We start from the raw sequence: 17,238 nt of genomic DNA, 5'->3' as shown, positions 1-17,238 counted from the left end.
TGTTTTGTGTAGCGTCTCCCCGATCTTAATACCATGGATTGAGGGATGTGATCTAATTGCTATTGCTAAAGGTTCCATGGCTAGTACAAAAAGCAGACGTGAAATTGGAGACCCTCGTCTGGTGCCTCGAAATAGCTCAAAAGGATGAGAGATGAGATTATTGGTAGATACCATTGCAACCGAATCAGCAAGTAAAATTTCAACCCATCTAAGGAAGTGATCACCGAATCGAAAACGCTTAAGCACCTCAATTAGATAGGGCCATTCAACCTGATCGAACGCCTTCTCCGCATCGAGTGATAGTATTGCAGTATCAGGTGACTCTTCACATTCGTGGATTATATTGAGAACTCTCCTCACGTTGTGGAACCCCTGACGATTTTGAATGAAACCATTTTGATCTCCATGTATAATGGCTGGAAGAGCCCTCTCCAGCCTCATAGCCAGAGCCTTAGCTATGATTTTGGAGTCAGAATTTAACAGCCATATGGGTCTGTAAAAACCGCTTTCGGCTGGCGCTTTGCTTGGTTTTAGAATGAGAGTAAATGGACTGATTCTTATATAGCGCTTTTCTATTCTCCCGGAGTACTTAAAGCGCTGCATACAACATGCCTCATTCACCCATTCACACCCACTCATGCAAGCACTTCTAAACACAAGTGCAAACTATAACTACATTCACCCTGATCATAAAACGTCTGCTTCAATCTTGTTAGACCATCTTCAGCTTTAAGCATAGACAGCTCCTCGTATTTAGCTTTAAGGGTCAATAATTCCTGTTTTTTCTGTGTTGAATCATCTATGGTAACTTTTCTCTCTAATTCTCTAATTTTATTGTTTAATTCGTTCATTGTCTGTTTAAATTTGTTAAATTCAGAGCTGGTGAAACTTATCATTTGTCCTCTAATATATGCTTTAAAAAGCTTCCCATGTAATGGCTGCAGTTGTTTGAATTGTATTAATTGAGAAGTAGAGATCAATATGTTCTCCTACAAATTTTATAAAGTCAGAATCATGTATCCATTTAGGGTGTAAGCGCCACTTGTTTGAGCGGCTATTCACTTGTTCTACCTTGTAAAATAGTGAGGTTGGGGCATGATCTGACTATACAATGCTGTCATATATACACTTAGTTATATTGGGTAGCAAAGATGAGGAAATTAGAAAATAATCTATTCGGGAGTGGGATTTAAATACTGCTTACAAAGGTGGATCACAAAGGTTCAGATCTTTCAAATATTGTTGTATTTTTTTCCTTGATTGAGAGTGTGAAGTGTCTATCCCTGATGAGCGGTCAAGCTTCGGGTCCAAAGTACAATTTAAGTCACCTGCCAATATTATCTTACCAGGAAGGGTAGCTATCAATAGAAATAAATTCACAAAAAAATGAAGGGCTATCATCATTAGGGCCATAAACATTAAATTAAAAATTTCTTTCAAGAGAGTTCCTTGAACCACCAAAAATCTGCCAGCTTTATCATAAATAGCGTTGTTTACTTGGAAAGGCACTGAATTATGAATTAACACCATAACCCCTCTCGAATGAGAAGGGCAACAGGATGCTAGCACTTTGCCTGGCCATCTCCTACGTACTTTCACCAGATCCTCTAGTAAATGTGTCTCTTGGATAAACGCTATTGATGACTCAAGTTGTTTAAGCCTGGTAATAACCTGTTTTTGTTTAACCACTTTTGCCATTCCTCTCACATTCCAAGAAGTAAATTTAAAATTCTTATATGAAGTCATCTATTCTTAATAATACATCAGATTGTGCAACATAGTATCATCTTTTGGTTGTTGGTAAACCTTTCAGTATCCCTAACTGTTGTGTTGGGAGTAAACCAGTAAAAAGCAACAAGTTGTGAAAAATACAAAAACACAAACAAACAACATAAAATCTGCCATAAATGAACCCCCTTAGCTGTCAACCTGACCAGGACAGCCCCTCGCCCTACCCCACCCTCCCCCTGACCTTGGGGTGCAGTTAAGTGCACACGCTGATCCATTGTAAACAATGGAGAATTTTAAACAATGGAGCAGCCAAACCGAACCGAGCTGACATCATGGTCAAACAAAACCAAACCACCTGGACAATTGCGTCTCCTGACGAAAATATATATTCTACATGAACAAGTATGCATATAATGATCATTACAAACTTTCTTGCAGTATAGCTCTCATCCCGGAGAGCCGACTGTATGGCGAACAACCAACACTCCAAGACACAAATGAAAGCCCAAACAACGAGTGGACGTGGCCATTTATCTATAAGGGGTAAATAAAATTCCCATTACATCTGAGGAGAATGAAGGAATGGTAAACCAAAGTAAATGCAAAAATAAATAAATAAAATACTCTCCCCATAAAATTTAACAGCAAGGATGAGCAATATTGGCCAGTAAATCCAACAATTTCAAATTACAGTTTTTATGGGCAGATAGTAAAGGATTCGACCAATCGACCACACACACCAAGGACTCTTGGTGTGTGTGGTCGATTGGGTGAGCTCTTTTGATGAGAGGTTGTCTCGGGAGTGTCGCTGGTCCCAGCGCTTCGGGGAGCCACTTCTCCAGGAAAGCCACCGCGTCATTTCCTTCTATTTTCTCCGGCACATTAACTAGTCGTAGGTTGGATCGACGAGAACGGTTTTCGAGGTCCTCGAGTTTGTTCGTGAGAAGAGCCACTTGTTTAACTAGCGCCTCTGTCTTGCCTTTCTCTGAGTTAACGGTGTCCTCCATGCTGCTAATGCGCATGTCTGCCCCATCCATGCGCATTGAAAAGTCCTGCACGTGAATTTTTACCTCTTGGATCGCTGTCAGGACCACATCCATTTTTGTGGAAAAGTCACTTCTGATCCCATCGAGTATTTGAATAACATCCAAGTTATGGGCCATTCCAGTACTCACGTCTAAGAGACGCCCAGGGGTAGCATCACTTGGAGAGTTAGCTTGACTGTTAGCACTTGAGATGTCGTCTTCCTCACTTGGAGAAGAGTGTGCTTTAGATTTATTTTGTGCTTTCTTTGCCGGCATAATGTCGCCGATATACGATAATAACTCGCTACAAGCAGTAGTTATCACTGTTCACGCAGTTAAAGGACAGTTTTCAGGAACTTACTAAAACATCGACAGGAGCTCACAAAAATACGTGTGCCTAGTACAGCACCTTAACCAATGTTCCCTCTAAGCTGCGCACGTGCGCAATTGCGCACTGTTGGCACGGTCTCTGCGCAGAGAAAATCTGCGTTGCGCACACAAAAAAATTCTAACCTGAATTGAAATTAAAGTAAATATGTGCCGACAACGGTGTTTTAGGTAGCAAATCGGCGTGGCTGATGTGGAGTGAAGCCACGTTATTGACAACGTGTACAACCACTGGAGATGTGAGCAGGACAGACGAACAATTGACGGAAAAAGTGTGGACTTTATACCAGTTTTTAAATTGTGTTGATAGGCCACGAAAACCAGAGTTATGATAAAAGTATATGTAATGTTTGGTTTTCTTCCTGAATACTATTGTTGTTTATATTTACTGCGGGAAGAAACGGTAAAAACAGCGTTTTATAAGGAAAACGCTCGAGGGCACTCTTCGCCTGTGAGCAAAAACAAAACCAAAAATCCTAAAAAGTTTTAGGAGTGACAAAAAAAGTTTTAGGAGTGACGGCGGTGTTTTGAGATGTGAGAGATTTGAGACGTTTAGCGCAAATCTTGTGTAGTTAGTGTGTAGTGTAGTCAATAGTTTTGTTGTGTGTATCGGAACAATGAGGCGTCTGCTGAATGTTACAGGTGTTACAGGAGTGATACATCTCCTGTTGTCAGGCCTGCAGGTATCAGACTGTTGTTCTCCTTTATCTCATAGTGGACAGAAATTATTTTTTGGAGTGGCACAAATAATTTGTGTGGCATCAGATTTGATTCAGAACAGCTGATTGTTCTGTAAATAGATTGAAATGTTTATGTAAGAAAAACGCCTTGGCTGCATTTTCAGGTAAACAGCTGCAAAAAACGTTGTTGTTTGCATAACTCAGTTACTTTTTTGAAGAAGTAACTATATAATTAATTGCCCAACATTGGTCATTATTTACTGTATTTTGCAGACAGAGAGTTACAGGACTCTCTCCCAGGCCACAGACTCATACTCATAATACAAGTCAGAGGTTTATAAAAAAAAAAAAAAAAAGAAGAAAGAAACTTGTGTTTTCAAAATTGGAGTTCAAGTTGTTCTTACTACACAGGTCATGAACAAGATTTTTTTTGAATTCTCATTGTAAGTAGGCTAACATAAATGCTGTAATTTGATTATTTTAATAAACCATGTAACTTGGATGGATTGGATGCTGGCGTGACCACAGTGCACACGTCTGCTGTCGCTCACAGTGGTCCAAGGGATCGCTCAGGGAGTTTGTGTGTTCGCTCAGACACATGAAAAATTAGAGGGAACATTGACCATAACCACGCCCCCCTGGCGGCTCTTGTTTTGCTTCTCATCCGTAAATAATCTGGTATTTCACGTGATTGAGTTTATTTTGAAAAGTCTCAACAGGATCTTGAGCTTTATTGTGAAGGGTTTATGTGGAACATAAACAAGCGGACACGCAATGGTGTTACCGTCGTTGTTGCTAACGGCAACGCATACGCGCTTGTCTGTCCGTAGTGTGGTTATATTAACCTCCTAAGACCCGAACTCTTCCACGACATGCATTTTTAATTTCTCTTTGATATTTGGGCATATTGGGGCCCAATGAATGTAAAAACAAAGAATGACCAGATTTTTTTTTACCTTATTTTTGTTTTTAAGAAAAATGACAGTCACATATGAGGATATTCGTTTAAAATTTTGATAGAACAGTAGCAATATAATGTCCTCGAAAGTGGATATCAGGCCCTTGTAGAGCAAAATTGAGTATTTTGGTCTAAATAACCCAAAATATGATGTCCACATATGTGGACACCAGGTCCTAGGAGGTTAAATATAAGAGAGAGAGAAATTACGAAATTAATATAGCCACTACAGTGACCATCAAAACGATGAAAAAATATTGCCGTAAACAGTTTATTTTGCGACACCACGAAACAAACAATAGCGTAAAATGAAACGATAGACGTTTTTATATTGTCATCCGATATATATCGTTATATCGAACAGCCCTAGGCCTGAGTGTGTCATGAATTTAGGAGTAGATTTCTATGAGACCCTCCCCCACTTTGAACTTTGAAAGTAAGACAAAGAGTAATGTTGAGTGGAAATTCCCCAGGGAATACCTGGGTGAGGACCTCAACGTTTGTAACTGGATAACTTTGGTCTGAAAGGGAGATGGACTTTTATGACCGGCAGGAAGTCATGTACACAGAGACGCACACATCTTCAGAAGTTTTCTGATGACTCCACGGTGGGTGGATGTATCAGCAGGGATGATGAGACAGAGTACCGGGCTGTGGTTGACTCCTTTGTCACATGGTGTGAACAGAATCATCTGCAGCTCAATGTGGCAAAGACCAAGGAATTGGTGGTGGATTTTAGGAAGACCAGGAAACACTTGACTCCTGTTTCAATCCAGGGGGTCAGTGTTGACATTGTGAAGGACAATAAATACCTTGGAGTACACATTGACAATAAACTGGACTGGGCTAAAAACACCACAGCACTTTACAGGAAAAGTCAGGGTTGTCTATTTTCTGAGGCAGCCGCCGGTCCGAGTGTCAGGTGAACTGAACTTCAGGTAAGAAGTTATGACCTGCAGACTATCTGGGTCAGATATAAACCAAGTTTAGGTGGAGTTTATTTTCGTTGTGCTGACTTTTTACAGTCAGTTACAATAATTCGTACTGCGTGCTAGCTAGCATGACGGAGTGTCTATAAAGCTGCGTGGGTGCTATGATTTTACTGATAGTGAACTTTACTTTATCCATAAGGTTACTAAGTGGAGTTGCCAACCGTCCTGTACAAACAGAATCGTTCTGCATTCAGACAAATTATTACGCGTTTCGTGTTGAGCTGAGAAGGAACACAGTTTGTCCCGGACTTTAGCTAGAATGAAAAGAAAGCTGGATTTATTCTGTCGTTACGCTGCACAGCTGCACCTTCTTCTCCTGTCATTCTCTCCTATTTCTACTTCAATCATGAAACCGATCAATAATCAGCTGATCAGCTTTTCTCTTATGTTTATTTATCGCCCACTTTGCGCCAGAAAGAGGAAACCGCCGGATGTCGCAAAACAACAGCAGCACGTTTAAGCTTGATCAGCTGTTGTTAGAATATATTTAATATTAATTTCTAGTATCAGCTGATGTTTGCTGGAGCCACAGCTGTAAAGCTGCTGGTCATGATGTCGGTTTGGTTATCTGGTGAGAGGGGAACATGCAGATGAAACCAGGAGATGTCCTTACTGAATCATCAGAGCTGAACAGGTGATGGAGAAACAGGTTTACCTTTTAGGTGACATGAATGAGTTGAAGGGAAGTTATGAATTGTTGGAAGTCATGAGTTATTATTGGAAGTTATGAGCTGTTTCTGAGAGACAAATAACACCAGGATCATTTTCTATGTAGCTGACAGCTGGTAACTGTGCAGGGGCGGATCTAGCAAGGTTTTGCCAGGGGGCCAGGTAGGGCATTAACAGGGAAAGGGGGGCACAAAGAAATACTTTCTTATTCTCATTTAAACTGTCTTGCTGTTATTAAATAATTATCTGAAGCTTACAACCAAGTTTTTATCTGACGTAAAATGAATAGAAATCATACATATACCAACAAGACAGTACATCACTGTCACAACAGCGTTTGTTTTCATTCAGCAGCTGGAATCCACAGCTGTGCGTGTTCATGGAGCTGCATTTTCACCTGCTGGACATCACTAACTGACAAGTTTAACTGTCTTCAGAACATTGCAGAGGCCTTATTGACAGTATTTGGCTCTAATATCTGTGTGAGCAGATTTTCTCGCACATGAGTGTCCTCAGGCAGCCGTCTGAATGCTGGACACTCTGAGACCTTTGTATCTGACTGGGAGACCAGAGATCACATTAACATGTGTATCTCTGTATTAACAAACATGCCATATTGGCCCAGTTTATTTTTGTTATCATTGTTGTGAGGAGACCCTAAGTAGCATTTGTATTTTCTGTTGTACAGTTCATTTGCTGTTATGGATAAAAAGTCTTTTTTTTGTTTCAAAATAGCTGATAACTATTCGCTGATAGCTGCCAACATCTGCAAACAAATATAATTCTAGAAAGTGGTTCTATATCGTGTGTAACTGTTCATATAGAGCGTTATTAAATTTATTGCTAATGCAATCATGTGGCACACTGACTTCTGAGAAAATTTTAAATGGCACTCGCCATCAGAAAGGTTGCCTACCCCTGCTCTATGCTGTTGCATGCTAGGGGTTGCTGGTGCTAACAGACTCAATAAACTGATCCACAAGGCCAGTAATGTTGTGGAGATTGAGCTGGACTCCCTTAAGGTCCTGTTGGAGGGGCGGATGTTGTCCAAAATAAAGACAATGTTGGATAATTCCTCCCACCCACTCCACGACATGCCGGCTATAGTCACAGGAGCACGTTCAGTGAGAGACTGAAATTACCAAAAAGCACCACTGAACAGCACAGGAAATCATTCTCATTATCAACTCATCCAACTAACACACTGAATACCAGTGATGGGAATAACTGCAGGAATAACTTTTTTCAGTATCGAGTAATCTAATTACTATTTCTATCGTTACAACGCCGTTACAGGTACTAACAAGAAAATGCGGTCGCGTTACTATTTTTCAACAAACAGACGGTTGAAGCTGTGTTCAGCTTACCGCATCTTATATCAGTTGTACGGAAGTAGCTCTAAGTAATCTGGACGTTACAGCTTTAAGCTGCTGTGCGCTCCCGCGGACGGCAGTCCCAATCACTTTTTGGCACCTGTAGTTTACAACACCTGGAGCTAGAACCAGGCTGTGCCACCAGGTTGGGTCTGAGTTGAGTCCCTAACACGGAAGCGGGTTGGATCAGCTGGGAGAGACGAGTAGGAGAGTTTCGGTTTAAGTAAATTGCTTTTGACTTTGGACTACGAATTTGGATCACGGACTTTGGCGGTTGGCATAAACTGATATGTGACTGGTTGGAATGGAGTCTCAGGTGGGTGAGGATGATGATATGGACTTTGGTGAATGGACCCCGGTTTCTAGTGGGGGAAGATCAGGAAGAGGGAGAAGCTGGAAAGAGGAAGCTTGTTTGTTGGGGGCGCAGTCCAGTAAACGGAGTCTTGAAGAGTGCAGTTCGGATGAAGGGTCTAGGGTGGTGCGAAGAAAGACAGTGATGAAGGAATTTAAAGTAATCTTGAAATTCAGGTCGGAAGATGAGGATGTGCGATTGGCAACTTATTGATAGTGGTTAAGACAGAAGAACAGAAAAATAAGATGTTGGGCGCTGGAAGCATTTGTAAGAAGTCTGTAGCAGAGAGAAGGATATTGGGAGGAAATAAAGTGACACGAGGGGTGATTACAGGTATTCCAATGGATGAGGATCTGGACAAACTTAAGCAGTGTATTAATGGTGGTGAGGTCAGAAACATAAAAAGACTGTTGAGAACAATTAATGGGGAGAGGGTTAGTAGCTTGTGAGTTTTATTGGAATTTCAGGAAGCTCTTCTGCTGGATAGGGTTAAAATTGGATGCATGAGTTTTCCTGTTAGAGCATACGTGCCGCTGCCCCTCCGGTGCTATATATTGCCAAAGATACGGTCACATTGCTGCAGTTTGTAAAGGGAAACAGAGGTGCCCCAACTGTGGGGGTGAGCACATATTTGAGGAATGTGGGGATAACGTCCAGGAGAAATGCAGTAGCTGTGGGGGGCAGCACAGGATAATTTATGGGGGGTGTGAGGTAAGAAAGAAGGCCATGGAGGTCGAGCAAGTTAAAGTAGCTCAAAACATAAGTTATGCAGAGGCTGTCAGAAGGGTTCAGAAAGTGAAGGACGGAACAGGAAGAGTCCAGTCATCGGAACAGGTGCAACCGCATGGAGCTAACCCTGGACTGACAGTTGAGAAGATGATTTTTTTCATTGCCTATGTTATAAATTGCACCGATCAAGTCAAACACAAAAATGGAGAAAATTAAAATAATAGTTAAAGGAGTGGAGAGGTTTTTTGGTATTAAAGATATTTCTTGGGAACATATCAATAAAAGACTTAAAGGGGAGGGGGAAAGCAGAAAGTTCAGGGGAGAGGATGACATGATTATTTTGCAGTGGAACGCCAGAAGTTTGATAGCTAATGGTCAAGAGTTTAAGGGATTCATTAGAAACTGTACAAAGAAACCAGAAATAATCTGTGTACAGGAGTCATGGCTTAAACCGACTTTGGATTTTGTTATTAAAGGTTATGATAGTGTCCGGAGGGATAGGAAGGAGGGTAATGGAGGACGATGTGTAACGTTTGTGAAACAAGGGATCCAATATAGGGTTGTAGCTACAGGAAGGCAGTTGGAATTTGTCATTATTGAAATATGGGGAGGAACTGGCAGCATTAGAGTGGTTAATTTTTATAATCCAGCTAACAAACTATGAGCAGTGGAGGATGTTGATGCGTATTTAAGGGGGAGAGTAATCTGGTGTGGGGACTTTAATGCACACAGCACATTGTGGGGTAGGAGTAATGATCGAAATGGGGCGGTGACTGAGGAATTGATGGAGGTAAAGAATTATGTATGTTTGAATGATGGAGGTGGGACTAGGGTCAATGTTAGGCCGGGGGTCGAATCAACAATTGATCTTACACTAGTGTCGGACTCATTGGCAGGCATTTGTTTATGGGAGATATTAAAAGGGACTACTGTAGGGAGTGACCATTATCCTATTATGATTAAGGTAGAGCTGAGTGTTGAGAAACAGGATACGAGAGGTGTCAAGAAGTGGTGTTTCAGTGGTGCTGATTGGCATACATTTAGATTAATTAGTCATCAGGAAGTGCAAAGGATCGATGTGAATGTTGAGGTGGATGAGTTAAATGATTCTATTTGTAGGGCAGTATTGGCGGCGGAAAGTAGGGCAATAAAGAAGAAGGAAGGTATAAGGGAAAAGAGGATTGTACCTTGGTAGACAAAGGAGTGTGAGGACGTGATTAAATGTCTAAATAAGGCTTTTAAAATATTAAGGGGAATCAAAATTTTCAGAATCTTGTTGGCTACAGAAAGTTACAAGCTAAAGTAAGGCAAACCGTTAAGAAAGCAAAGAGGGATTTCTGGAGAGGTTTTTGTAACTCAATTGGGAGGGAGATCAAAATACATAGTGTGTGGTCGATGATTAGAAGGATGAATAGCATAAAAAGGGAGTATGGGTATCCAATTCTGAGGGATGGAGAAGTAACAGCAATTAAAGATGAGGACAAGGTTAACATGTTGGAAAAGGCGTTTGTCAAAATCCATAGTTCAGGCAATGTTGGTGAAGAAGGGCGAAGAGGCAGAGAATTGACAGTCACAGAAAATAGAGATTTATTGGGTATGGTAGAAGATACAGATGATCTATTGAATATTCCTTTTACGAAGTCAGAACTGCATCGAGTACTCCAGAAATCAAAATTATCAGGACCAGGAAAGGATCAGGTGTGTTATCTCATGTTAAACCATCTTAGTGAGTCAGGTAAAGAGCTTTTGTTAGAGTTGTATAATAGGGTTTGGGAGGGTGGGAAGCTGCCGAAAAGCTGGAAGGAAGCTGTGGTGGTACCCATACAGAAAACCAGGAAAGGATGACACCAATCCAGAAAATTTGATATGATATGATGTGGAGGGAAGGCCTACTAATTAAACTCTGTAAACTGGGTATTAGGGGGAGGATGTACAGGTGGATAAGGGATTTTTTTACAGGGAAGACAAATTCAAGTAAGGATTGGGAAGCTTTTTTCTGAAAGGTTTTTGGTAGAAAACGGTATACCTCAAGGGAGCATAGTGAGCCCTTTGTTATTTTCTTTAATGATAAATGATGTGTTTGATGGCATAGAGGGTGGAATGGGGTGTTCGCTTTTTGCTGATGATGGGGCAATATGGAAGAGAGGGAAAAATGTTGACTTTATTGTGAGGAAACTGCAGGGAGCAATTGGGAAAGTTGAAGAGTGGTCGTATAAGTGGGGTTTTAAATTTTCAGTGGATAAGACCAAGACAATGTTCTTTACAAGAAAAAGAATAAGAGAGGAAGTTAAGCTAAAGTTGTATGGTTTAGAGTTAGAAAGAGTTAGGCAATTTAAGTTTCTGGGAATGTGGTTGGATGAAAGGCTGACATGGGGGGTTCATATTCAGAAAATGGTGGATAAATGCAAGAAAGTATTGAATATATTCAGGTGTTTGGTTGGGAGGGAGTGGGGAGCAGACAGGAAGTCCTTGAGAGCCATATATGTGGGGTTGGTCAGATCTGTGTTAGCATACTGTTCAGCTGCAGACACAACTCTGGTTAAGTTAGACATTATTCAACATCAGGTGCTAAGACTCTGTACAGGTGCTTTTAAAACAACTCCTACTGCAGCTTTGCAGGTGGAGATGGGGGAGATGCCTCTAGGACTGAGAAGAACACAACTTGTACTTAATTACTGGGCAAATCTTCAAGGCCATGGACAGGATCACCCAACACGAGCAGTTCTCAACCCTTTCTGGGAGAAAGAAAGGCGGAAATCAAAGAGCTTTGGGTGAATTGTGGGTGGAAGAGCTGGTGAATTTAAACTGGATCAGTTGGACGTTTGTCAAAGAGTTTCGTTACCAGCAATTTCTCCCTGGATACTTCCTGAAGCCATAGTTGATTTCACTCTACTGGATAAGAAGACTAAGGATGGGGCATTTATTTTAAACTCCTATACTGGGCAGGCTTACATTTACTAGTTTTATGGTTATATTCAATTATATACAGATGCATCAAAGAATTCAGCCAGTCACATTGGTGTAGCAGTTGTGGTCCCAGAGTTCATGGTTAAAATAGGAAAACTGATCACTGATAGAGTGTCAGTATTCACTGGAGAACTGCTTGCAATTCTGTTGGCGGTTTAGTGGGTGGAAGATATGAGGCCATTAAAAACTATTGTTTGTTCAGACTCAAGAGCATCATTGCTTAGTTTACAGTGTAGTCACTCAGAGGCGAGAGCAGATATTCAAGCAGAAATTCAGCATACATTATTCAGGATAAACATGATGAGTCTTACAGTTGTGTTTCTATGGTTTCCAGCCCATTATGGAATAATGGGGAATGAAATGGCAGACAGAGCGGCGAAGCAAGCCAGAAAACATGGGACAGTTAACCTGGCTGTTAGTTTTGGTCAAGCTGAAGTGAAGGGTATCATACGGCAAGAAATGAGGGGTAGATGGCAAAAGCAGTGGGAGGAGGAAAGGAGAGGACGGTGGTTGTATACAATACAAAGGGGGGTAGGAGAAATGAGGACCACTGGAAGGAGCAGGAGAGAGGAGATGGTCATATCGAGATTGAGATTTGGACATACTGGGTTAAATGCTACATTATTGTTGATTGGGAAGCATAATACGGGGAAATGTGCCTTCTGTGGAGACACAAAAACTATAGAGCATGTGATGTTACACTGTCAGAAATATCAGGTGGAGAGGAGACAATTATCCCAAAACCTACGGAAATGAAATTGGATCTGATTGACCTATTGCAAAAGGATTCTGGAAGTAAGAGTTACCAGACTTTATTTCAGTTTTTTAAAGCGGGAAGAGTGTTTGAAAGGCTTTGAGGGTTTTTTTTTTGTTTTTCTTTTCTTTTTTTGGGGGGGGGGTCATTCCAGTCCACACTCCATATTAGTGGTGGCGGTAATGCACCAATCAGTTACCGCCAATAACATTTAAGAAGAAGAAGAAAAAGAACACCTGGAGCTAAGAGGGCAAAACAATAGTGTGAGTGCTGCTGTTTGACTGAGGAAGAATAAAGTAATCGTGGTAAGCCAATCACATGACCACTTCAACATAACAAAGCAACAAGTGATACCAGTTATAGCAGTGTTTAAATTGTGTTGATAGGCCACGTAAAACCAGAGTCATAGTAAACTATATATGTGCGGCTTTTTTTCCTCAATAGTTTCATCATGTTTAATGTCTAAGGATAGCGCTAGCAAGCACTCTCTGCTTATGAGCAAAAAAAACAAAAAAAACAAAACAAAAAACAGCCCTTTCGTGTTGGTGGAAAAACGCACCATGTCGACCAATTAAAAGATTATATGGTAACATTTGGTTGTTTAGGAAGAGTGATGGCCAGAGAGAGAGAGAGCAGAAAAAGAGAGAGAGAGCGAGTTTTGAGTTTTGAGAGATTTCTGACATTTAGTGTGTTTGGAGTTTAGAGTACCCAGCCTACTGGGTGTGTGCTTAAGGGTGCTCCAGCTGGTGACTCCATTGTCCCACTGGGTGAGCTAAGAATACCTGGCAGAGGTCCTAGTCTGTGAGATTTTCAATTCCACCTTTGGCAGAATTTCAACAGTATTACAAGAAAGGTTTGGGACATTAAGCCTGATCCATGATCGGGACCATGCACTGCCTGAGTTTTTGTTCATAACTGCTCTGATTCATGACGTCTGTTTTTTTTGTTGTTTTGTTTTTTTTACTTCTGAATTAAATTGTAGTTTCACTCATAAGACCAAGTTTATCTGGATCCATAGGCTGTTACTTTGTTACTTTGCCCCTGCAGGTGTGCATTAGTTCCATATAAGGAACAAACAGTGGAGATAGGAATGTGGTTGCTAAGGTGTTGCTATGGCACTGATGTCACACAGGTGTATGGAACGCCAGGACTGCCATAATGAAATAATTAAATACACCATTAAATAATTAATTAAATGTGGCAATAATTAATTAAAATTTGAATTAATTAATTAAATAAATAGTTATGACACATGTAATTAATTAATTATTGACACATTTAATTAATTATTTATGTATTTCACATTTTAATTAATTATTGACACATTTAATTAATTAATTATTGACACATTTAATTAATTAATTATTGACACATTTAATTAATTATTTATGTATTTCACATTTTAATTAATTATTGACACATTTAATTAATTATTTAATGATATATTTATTTATTTCATTTTGGCAGTCCTAGCGCCTGGCTCTCATCATGAATTAATTTTATCTGTCAGCCTCACCCATCAAACTCAGGGGGCGGGGTTAACGCTGCCCATGCAGCTTCTCTAACATTTGATTGGTTGCCGTGCAATGTAAGTCAAAACAGGTCGATCCTAGATAATCGATTGCTTCTGTAGACTTGAGGCAGCCGGGTATCCCAGAATGCATTTCAAATCACAGGCAGCAATGGTGGTGGTGTAGTTTTAAAATACCCCGTTTTTCTGTCACCAACTACACTTTTAACAGTGTTTTAGCCGCGAATGTTGCGCCGTAATCTTCACATGTCTGGTCAGGTTGTCAACATAGAACATGTTTGCAAAAGTGCTCAGATGTTTTCAGAGATTTCACTAGCTCTGCTAACAGTCAGCATGCAGAGTGCACCGAGGGGATTACATTAACCGGTTTGTTTACATATTCCACTTTCCGTGTTCCACATGTTGCATTCGCATATTCTCATTTTCACCGAACGATTGTCTCTTTCCGCCTGGTCTTGTGTCTCTGTGCTTCTGTAACATAAAAAATGAGCTGACATGTTTCTCACGACACCAGCGATCAGCTCAGCAGGCCCTCAGTTTACCTGCATGCGTCCTCCTCCTCACCTGTCAGCTGTTTAACACCTGCTGCTGATTCAAGAAACACGCCCACGTTACCTGGTGATAGTCACAGTTTAACTGGGCAGCCGGTGCTTGATATAACGCAATGTCAGCGCATTTTTCTGCACAACATAAGTAAATATAGTATTTTTCCCGAGCGCAGAGCTGCTGGAGCTTGTTTCCTTACAGAGCACTTTATAGGCGAACCAGCTTCATCAGCGGCTGATGTCCAATCACCGCACACAGCTTTGAAACCTCACCTGAGTTTTAGCTCTCAGTGGTTAAACGCTGGACTTAATTCACTCAGGTTTTGTCTGCCGGGTCACGTTTACTTCGCTGTTTTATTTACAACTGAGCAAATCGGTTTGGCTGAGGCTAAAGTTACGTTTCATAACTGCAGAGTTTTACAGACGTTTAATGGTTCACTGGCACATGTGTTAGACTGAACTATTCGCTTTTCTTTATCTGGTGTGTTTCGGATTTAACAGTGAATTTTGAGATTAAACTGACTTTTAAAATGTTTTTATACAAAGAGGAAAGAGAAGGCGCATTTCCACCGAGAGGAGCAGAGTTTGCAACAGCGTGTTCATCATGAAGACTGCAACCTGGACAGAAATATTATATCATCTGTTTTTTAATAGTTATTTAACTGTATTCTAAGCACCAGCTATCTGTTAGAATTTTTAGAGTTTACTTAACTAAAAATAAATGAGATTAACATATAATTTGTGTGATTTCTCTCTCTCTCTCTCTCTCTCTCTCTCTCTCTCTCTTTTTTTTTTTTTTTTTTTTGTGCTTTTTCGGTCATGTTATGTTTAACTGTCAAAGGCTTGTTACAAACTATGAAACACATCGTGCAGACTTCTGGATGTTAGAAGAAAACTAATACTGCTCACGAATGAGACTAAAGGCAGGGAGGTGTCCTTTAAAACTAAACATGTTAGTAGGACCTCCCTATTTATATCATAGTTTATGATATAGCACGTGTATTTCAGTAATAGCCTACTGATTTCAGTGCAGTGGTGAACAGTCACACAGCTCACATGGGCGTTATCTGTGATACTTCTTAACTATAATTTATCCAAGTTAACGTCAGTTAACCATTCAGACAGTTCTTTTGCAATGAAAAACATAAACACCCATGCTGCGTAATGTTTACATTATAGCTGCTTATGCAGTAACCATGGTAACCACGGACTCCGAGCAGCTGGATCGACGGAGGTCAGACAACAATTTTACATGTATGATCTTAAAACAGGACACAGCCACTATACATGCTGGCCTCATATCAAATGTGAACGCAGACTGAGTCTATGTTTGACGTTTGCTTTATATCTAATCTTCCCCTTAAACATTTAAACAGCAGCGAGTCTGCAGCTGAGGGAACACAAACTCAAACTGTCGGAACAGGTTCGATCGTGGATTCATTTTGTAATTTATTAAATGTATAACCTTTATTCTAATCTGCTGCTGAGTCTCTTACACTGATGAAAATGCAGATAACACAGATCACGAACACCTGTTCAACCAATCACTTTCATTCCACTTTGATCTGCGACAAACTGACGGTTCATCTCTGTTACAGTGTTGCGTTAGACTGCTATATTTTTCTGTTCTTTGTGCTGTAGATTTTCAAGTCTCTGGAATAGTTGGCAGTATTAAGGATGCTTTTCTGTAAAATCATATTGATATGACCCGTGATATATTCGTAGATGACAGTTAGATAATCAGCTGGGAAACTCTGGGTTAACTCAGAGAGCTGAAGATATCGTGGATATGCTGACCTCGCTTCGTGGTGGACAGGTCCGTTTACCCTCATGATTAATATTCACAATAAAAATATTAGCCGAACATCATGAAGTCTGTATGTGTTTCATAGTGTCGAACAACCTTTGTACAGTTAAAGCCAGCAGCTACTACATGACGGATACACCAACGTTATCTCTTTTATGCGTTTATACACAGGTCAGGCTGATTACTGAACAAAAACCCAAAGATCAGCTGTTAATCGAATTTATTTGCTCTCTCTCCTCCTTAAACATGTTTTTAATGTTAGTTATAATTCAGAATTGGCGACTGAAACACGTAGGACACATAAGAACATCAGGAAATAAAACCCCGATAAATATAACCTCAGTAAAAGAAGTCAGTGTCAGCGGGGGTTATTACAGCTGTGTACCGGGGCCTGCGATTTGTCGGCGGTAACAACAGCTCGATTGCTTGCGAGGCGAGCGGGTCTATCCCACGCTTTGCCGTGAGACTGGGCAGACATCTCCGAAATCATCGAAGCACTTTTGCAAAGAGGCTGTAACTTGACAAACCGACCACACATATGAAGATTAAACCACTACATTCTTGGCTAAAAAAAAATATTAAAACGGTATTTGGTGACACACAAACAGGGTTTTTCAAAGTTCAGTTCTGTTAGCTTCCACATGCCGGTTGTTGTGTGCTAAAAACAATGGCCACCAGGCCAAAGCAATGGTTTTGACTCGATCAGCGTTAACCCCGCCCCCTGAGTTTGATGGGTGA

This window comes from Oreochromis niloticus, linkage group LG3, assembly GCF_001858045.2.
Source record: "Oreochromis niloticus isolate F11D_XX linkage group LG3, O_niloticus_UMD_NMBU, whole genome shotgun sequence".
Classification (NCBI taxonomy): Eukaryota; Metazoa; Chordata; class Actinopteri; order Cichliformes; family Cichlidae; genus Oreochromis; species Oreochromis niloticus.
The sequence above is the reverse complement of the archived record's forward strand: the minus strand, read 5'-3'. Positions refer to the sequence as shown.